The sequence below is a fragment of the Cibotium barometz genome, chromosome 6, assembly GCF_041138505.1.
Source record: "Cibotium barometz isolate CiBa-2024 chromosome 6, ASM4113850v1, whole genome shotgun sequence".
NCBI lineage: Eukaryota > Viridiplantae > Streptophyta > Polypodiopsida > Cyatheales > Cibotiaceae > Cibotium > Cibotium barometz.
The window spans coordinates 37799595-37807033 of NC_141051.1; positions in this window are offsets into that span (position 1 = coordinate 37799595).

Sequence of the window (7439 nt, forward strand, 5' to 3'; positions counted from 1 at the left end):
CGCTTTGGCTGCTCGACGGGCTATTGTGGCAGCCATAAGTAGCTCCCAAATGAAGAGTAATGTTAGTGCCACCTCGCATCCTTTCCATAGCACCACACGCACTTAGAGTTGGGTCTATTAGATGACAAAGTTTAGATGCCAATGAGGTTGGTGCTTTGTGGGCGAGTAGTGGTCGTGTAGCTAGGCATGATCGCCTACTAGATGAAACCACTAGAACCTTCATAGAAAGTTTTTGGGAGGAGAATTGTCGTGCCTTGCCAGTTTTCAAGAAAGCTTTGCGTAAGAGAGTGGCAAGAGGAGTGTTCATTGAGCACGGTGCTTGCTTTCTTGAAATGACCCAAACTGAGTTGTATTCTCAGTTTGTGGCTTCGTATCCAGAGCTTAAAATTGGACAAAGGTCATTTGAGGGGTGTAAGCCTTGGTTTGTGAGGTACTCACATCAGCGTGACACATGTTGTTGTCGCTACCATGTTGAGTTCAAACTTTTTTATGATGTGTTCCGTTCTCTTAGTGGGCATAGAGAGTTGCCTCGTAGTCCACGTGATTTCATCCACTCTCTTTTGTGTGCACGCACGGAGGATGCCCAGTTCCATAGGATGCCTTGTGTGGAGAGCAATTGCACATCATGTGGTTCACTTGCACATCTATAGATGGTAGATCTTGATGCAAGTGACCAAGAGATAGTGGCATGGCAACGTTATGAGTATGTGATACACTAGCTCCAGAGTGGTGGACAGTCCAGGAAGTTGCAGCTCGTGGACAAACATACACCACGTTGTCACTTCACAGCCACATTTAGGGAGCAGATCTACCCCTACATACGGCACAGTCATTGTGCCAAGTGGCAGGATCATCAGTTTCGAGCATGCCTAGCAGAGTTTCCTATTGGTGTGGTCATCTCTGTGATTGATTTTGTAGAGAACTACACTTTCACACCTTTTTAGGAGATACAATCTGAGTATTACTTCTCAGAGCAGGTAATGGTTATATTTTGTAATATTTGTTTTATGTTTGAGCTACATTACTTATTTGATTTTTTGTGTCCTAAACGTATGTATTGCTTACCTCACTAGGTTGCTATTATGGTCCACATTAGCTATCGACATGCAGAGGCTCATGTAGATGGGATAGCGAGTACCCCCGAGACACGTGTCCTTATTCGAGAGTATCATTTCTATATCAGTGAAGATGATCGTTCACATGATGCACATTTTGTGCAACACTGTTTTCGTCTCCATAATGATTTTTTAGGAGATTGTGGGATCAGACATGTCCAGCGATGGGTTTGGTTGGATGGTTGTGGTGCACAGTTCAAGTCATCACGACAATTCTATTGGCTCTACAGGTAGTACTTATGGTTTTCTTACATTTACAATTAAACTAAATTCACTAGAACATCTTAAAGAAAACAATAACTAAGACTATCTTTTATGGATTTATAGGTGGCATGTGCAGTCTAGTATCCCAGTGATTTGGTCATTCTTTGAGACTGGTCACGGGAAGGGAGAGCATGATGGTGCGGGCGCGTGTGTGAAACGTGCCTTGAGCATCATCAGCTGCGACAGGATGCTCAGCGGTTCAGAGATGCGGGCCACGTAGTCGAGTGGTGCTCCCAACATTTGTGTGGGAGTGCAGCATCATCGTACCCCAAACGTGATGCTCGGATTGTCAGAAGATTTTTTTGGCATGTGGATGATGGCATGATTGACCGTAGAGCCTCCCATGATTGTGACACAGTACCTGGCACCTTGGGCTTACATTCCATCAGGAGCACGTGCATGGCAGCCCCCACAATTTACACGCGACGGTTTGCATGCTTCTGTGAAGCATGTATGGATGGCGATTGGTCACATTGTGCCTCGAGAGGATGGGCAGATGCATGGATACAGACATTCCTCTCCCCCGAGCATCCTTCACATCCCCAGTGCTGTCTGATGAGCACACAGGTCCTGCGTTCATGGCCAGGTATGATGACCTCACAGATTTGCTACAGGAGGGTGATGTATTTAGTGTTATTGCAAGTGAGGGAAATAGCGAGGGAGTAGACTACTACCTGATGAGTTGCACTAGGCCAAAGTGCATCCTTGACCAAGATACAGTGGATGATCATGGGTTTTCTTATGACGCCCATAGCATGATTGTGGCAGGCCGGTTCTACCAGCAGATTCGACTTCATCGGTTCCAGTAGTGGAAGTGGGAGTTAGAGGCATTTCAGTTCTCTCATCTAGTGGTTGCTACCAGGCTCACTCTTATTCGAGTACAGAGCCGAAAACACAGTTCTCACCCTCGTTTTCGGCTTCGAGTGGATGACCATGAGAGCATTCTAGAGCAGTTGAGAGCTAGAGAGGGTGCTGTTGACTAGATCTCTATCTTGATAGTGACTAAACTCAGACTAGCTGGGTTAGCTCACTTACATTGTACTTAGATTTTTGGGCAATGACTAACCTCAGACTAGCTGGGGTAGCTCATTTTCATTCTGATGTACTTATTTGATGTTTATATCATTATGAGTTCTCTCATTATTGAGTATCATTACATTTTAGTTGATGTTCTTGTGGGTGTGGGTCCCCATCGGAGCATGGGGACCAAACTTTGCAAGCATGTGGGGGGGACCCACCCCCACATACTTGCAAAGTTTGGTCCCCATCGGAGCATGTTTGTGTACGATGGTATGGGGAAGGCCCAAATTCTCCATGGCCTCTTAAGCACCAAGAGACTTTAAAAACCCGCACTAGGCGCTAAATTCCAATCCAAACATGCTCTGATTGTGACCAAACTTTGCAAGCATGTGGGGGTGGGTCCCCCCCATTCTTGCAAAGTTTGGTCCCCATTGGAGCATGTTTGGGTACGATGGTATGGGGAAGACTCGGATTTTCCATGGCCTCTTAAGCACCAAGAGACTTGAGAAATCTGGACTGGGTGCTAATTACCAATCCAAACATGCTCTGATGGGGACCAAACTTTGCAAGCATGTGGGGGGGACCCACCCCCACATGCTTGCAAAGTTTGGTCCCCATCGGAGCATGTTTGGGTACGATGGTATGGGGAAGGCCCGAATTTTCCAGGGCCTCTTAAGCACCAAGAGACTTCAAAAACCCGCACTGGGCGCTAATTACCAATCCAAACATGCTCTGATTGTGACCAAACTTTGCAAGCATGTGTGGGTGGGTCCCCCCCATGCTTGTAAAGTTGGTCCCCATCGGAGCATGTTTGGGTACGATGGTATGGGGAAGGCCCGGATTCTCCATGGCCTCTTAAGCACCAAGAGACTTTAAAAATCCGGACTGGGCGGTAATTTCCAATCCAAACATGCTTTGATGGGGACCAAACTTTGCAAGCATGTGGGGGGTACCCACCCCCACATGCTTGCAAAGTTTGGTCCCCATCAGAGCATGTTTGGGTACGATGGTATAGGGAAGGCCCGAATTTTCCAAACATGCTCTGATTGTGACCAAACTTTGCAAGCATGTGGGGGTGGGTCCCACCCCATGCTTGCAAAGTTTGGTCCCCATCGGAGCATGTTTGGGTACGATGGTATGGGGAAGGCCCGGATTCTCCATGGCCTCTTAAGCACCAAGAGACTTCAAAAATCCGGACTGGGCGCTAATTTTCAATCCAAACATGCTTTATGGGGACCAAACTTTGCAAGCATGGGGGGGGACCCACCCCCACATGCTTGCGAAGTTTGGTCCCCATCGGAGCATGTTTGGGTACGATGGTTGGGGAAGGCCCAAATTTTCCATGGCCTCTTAAGCACCAAGAGACTTCAAAACCCGCACTGGGCGCTAATTACCAATCCAAACATGCTCTGATTGTGACCAAACTTTGCAAGCATGTGGGGATGGGTCCCCCCCCATGCTTGCAAAGTTTGGTACCCATCGGAGCATGTTTGGGTACGATGGTCTGGGAAAGGCCCGGATTCTCCATGGCCTCTTAAGCACCAAGAGACTTCAAAAATCCAGACTGGGCGTTAATTTCCAATCCAAACATGCTCCGATGGGGACCAAACTTTGCAAGCATGTGGGGGGGACCCACCCCCACATGCTTGCAAAGTTTGGTCCCCATCGGAGCATGTTTGGGTACGATGGTATGGGGAAGGCCCGGATTTTCCTTGGCCTCTTAACACCAAGAGACTTCAAAAACCCACACTGGGCGCTAATTTCCAATCCAAACATGCTCTGATTGTGACCAAACTTTGCAAGCATGTGGGGGTGGCCCCCCCCCCCATGCTTGCAAAGTTTGGTCCCCATCGGAGCATGTTTGGGTATGATGGTATGGGGAAGGCCCGGATTTTCCATGGCCTCTTAAGCACCAAGAGACTTGAGAAATCTGGACTGGGCACTAATTACCAATCCAAACATGCTCCGATGGGGACCAAACTTTGCAAGCATGGGGGGGCCCACCCCCACATGCTTGCAAAGTTTGGTCCCCATCGGAGCATGTTTGGGTACGATGGTATGGGGAAGGCCCGGATTCTCCATGGCCTCTTAAGCACCAAGAGACTTCAAAAATCCGGACTGGGCGCTAATTTTCAATCCAAACATGCTGTGATGGGGACCAAACTTTGCAAGCATGTGGGGGTGGGTCCCCCCCCATGCTTGCAAAGTTTGGTCCCCATCGGAGCATGTTTGGGTACGACGGTATGGGGAAGGCCCGGATTTTCCTTGGCCTCTTAAGCACCAAGAGACTTCAAAAACCCACACTGGGCACTAATTACCAATCCAAACATGCTCTGATTGTGACCAAACTTTGCAAGCATGTGGGAGTGGGTCCCCCCCCCATGCTTGCAAAGTTTGGTCCCCATCGGAGCATGTTTGGGTACGATGGCATGGAGATTTTCAACAAACAATATGATAGCCAAAGTGTTACAAAATATAATAAAATCAAGAACATCAACTAAAATGTAATGATACTCAATAATGAAAAAACTCATAATGATATAAACATCAAATAAGTACATCAGAATGAAAATGAGCTACCCTAGCTAGTCTGAGGTTAGTCACTTCCCAAAAATCTAAGTACAATGTAGGTGAGCTAACCCAGCTAGTCTGAGTCTAGTCACTATCAACGGCAACCCAATCAAAATCGTCATCTCTAACTGCCGGTCGATGTGCGCATCGAGACTGCTGTGCACGTCGAGGAGGCTGTGCTGGCTGCGGGGGTCGTCGAATGTCTACGGGGAGGTCTACCTCAAAGGCAGGATCGTGAGCTGGTGCCGGTGTACTCGGGAGCTCACGAGTCCCAAAAGCTGCTATAGCCCTCTCTCTCTCTCTACGTCGTGCTAATGCAAGACGTCTCTGTCTATAAACCCAAAATCTATAATCTGCAAGAGTACGTGTCTGCCACTCTGCTCGTGTAAGCTTCTGTGCTGTAAGGACACGCTGCTCATGAGAAGCAGCACTGCTGCTAGCACCATCACCCGAGGTGCCACTAGGACCAGCACCACCCACACGCTCATATGTTGTGATTTGGCTCTCATGTAGGACTCTCTGGTATGCATCAAACTCATGTGAGCTACACTCAATCTCTGGAGGCACCTCAGGCTCCTGATCTCTATCGTCGAAGGCATCGAATTCCAAGTCAATAGGACTGATGTAAAATCAATAGGCCTGCCTGTCCTAGCATCTACTCGAACGAGGCCTGGGTGAAGATCATCGATGCCCAGAACTCTGTATGTTGCTAGGTCGACGCATGCACGGCAGGAGGGGCATGCTGAGAAACGTACTAGCTCCTGGGTGATGCAAGACAAATGGAAAAAATGTCCACATCCCAGGGCATATCCGCCAGTACTATCAATGTCCTCGATACATAAAGCGCAGCATGCATCACATAGGAAGGGTGGTGCATCCTGCGGGAGAGGTCGTCGAAAAACCTCTGTGTGACAGGCCGTGGATATAAAGGTAGGTATGGCACTGTCACGTCCGAGGATCTACGAAACTCTCAAACATGCAGCATCAACTGCTCTGCCCTATGCTGGGCAATCCGCTCCATAATATGATGATGATGTGCCTCAGCTCTAGAGCTCTCTACCTCGGTTCGAGCCTACGCAAAAAAGTAAAGCATTAAAATAATTCATTAGTCTCTCATTAGGTATTACTTAAAGAAATTTATAACTTAGGACCTTAATTATAACTCTTTTACGTGCAAGAGAAACCTACCTGCTGGATGTCGAACTGATGCTGTGCCTCTGCAGTAGCTGCCTCTGCCGTCTGTAATGCAGCTCTGAGGCGGTCAATCTCCGCTCTCGCCTCTACCAACTCCTGAGTGAGTCTCTCAGTGGTAGGTGTGGGACCCTATGTGACACAATCAACCATGCCGCTCATGTAAAAATATAGAAAAGTACATATAAACATGTAAATAAATGACTAAAAAAACTTAAGAAGTAATATATATGTAAATACCTCGACATCTGTCGTCGGTATAGATCGTGAGAATAGGCGCACCACGTGCTGGATGCTCTCCGTGTGGTACTCCGTACGTCGATGCCGACCTGGGTGCCAAGAGCCTCTACTGTCGACAATGGCACAAATGAAGGATCTGTAGTAGGTGCTACATGAAGGGCGGGTGGAGGCCGCCTACCCTGGTCCTGGAGACGGCCTCGGCCAGCACCACCACCCGGCCGATGGTGGCTGGTGTAATCCACCTCCTCCCCTAAGACAAACTCCGCATATAATTGCTTTGCGAAGTATATGGGAATCTGGCAGTTGTTCGGTAACATATCGACTATAGATATGTGCCGCCATACGAGGATGCGAACACCGCGAAATAGTAAGGGGCTTGCCCGCCCTAGGACTCATCCCACGACTATCGGGGAAAAGATCTAAGTACGCTCCATCCCTAATCGGAGCAAGATCACAGACCTGACGATATGTCAGGCCATGTCAGGCCATGTGACACAGGAGTAGTGCGATGGTGGGCTATCCACTCATCTACATAAACAATATCGTGAAGGCTACGAAGGGACGAAAGCATCGCCTCCAAGTCTGCCACGATATGTAATGTAGATGGTGTGTCTCTAGCACTCCTACGGATAGCCGCTAACTCGCGATCTATCTCTGCGAGATGAGGTCCGCAATAGATGAGCGGCCCTCCTTGTGGCCCTCCATGCTAAAAACTAAGCAACACAAAGGTCTAATGTGAAGGGTCTAATGCTTAGTGCTAAGTAGCACTAATGAAGCTATAAAACAATGCTAATGGTCTCACTAATGCTAATCCAAATCAAGAGAGCAAGGAGAGTGAAAACCACTTGTGACAATGAGGCAAAAAAAAAGTTTTTCGGTTTTATAACCTCGATCGAGGTTTGGTAGCATCATGCAATTTAGGGTTTGCAAGATTAACGCTCTGGATATTAGTGTTAGTGTAACGTACGGCCAAGATACACACTTAATTTTAGGGTTGGTGAAGGATCGATGGCTGAGATTTGGTATTACTATCTCGTT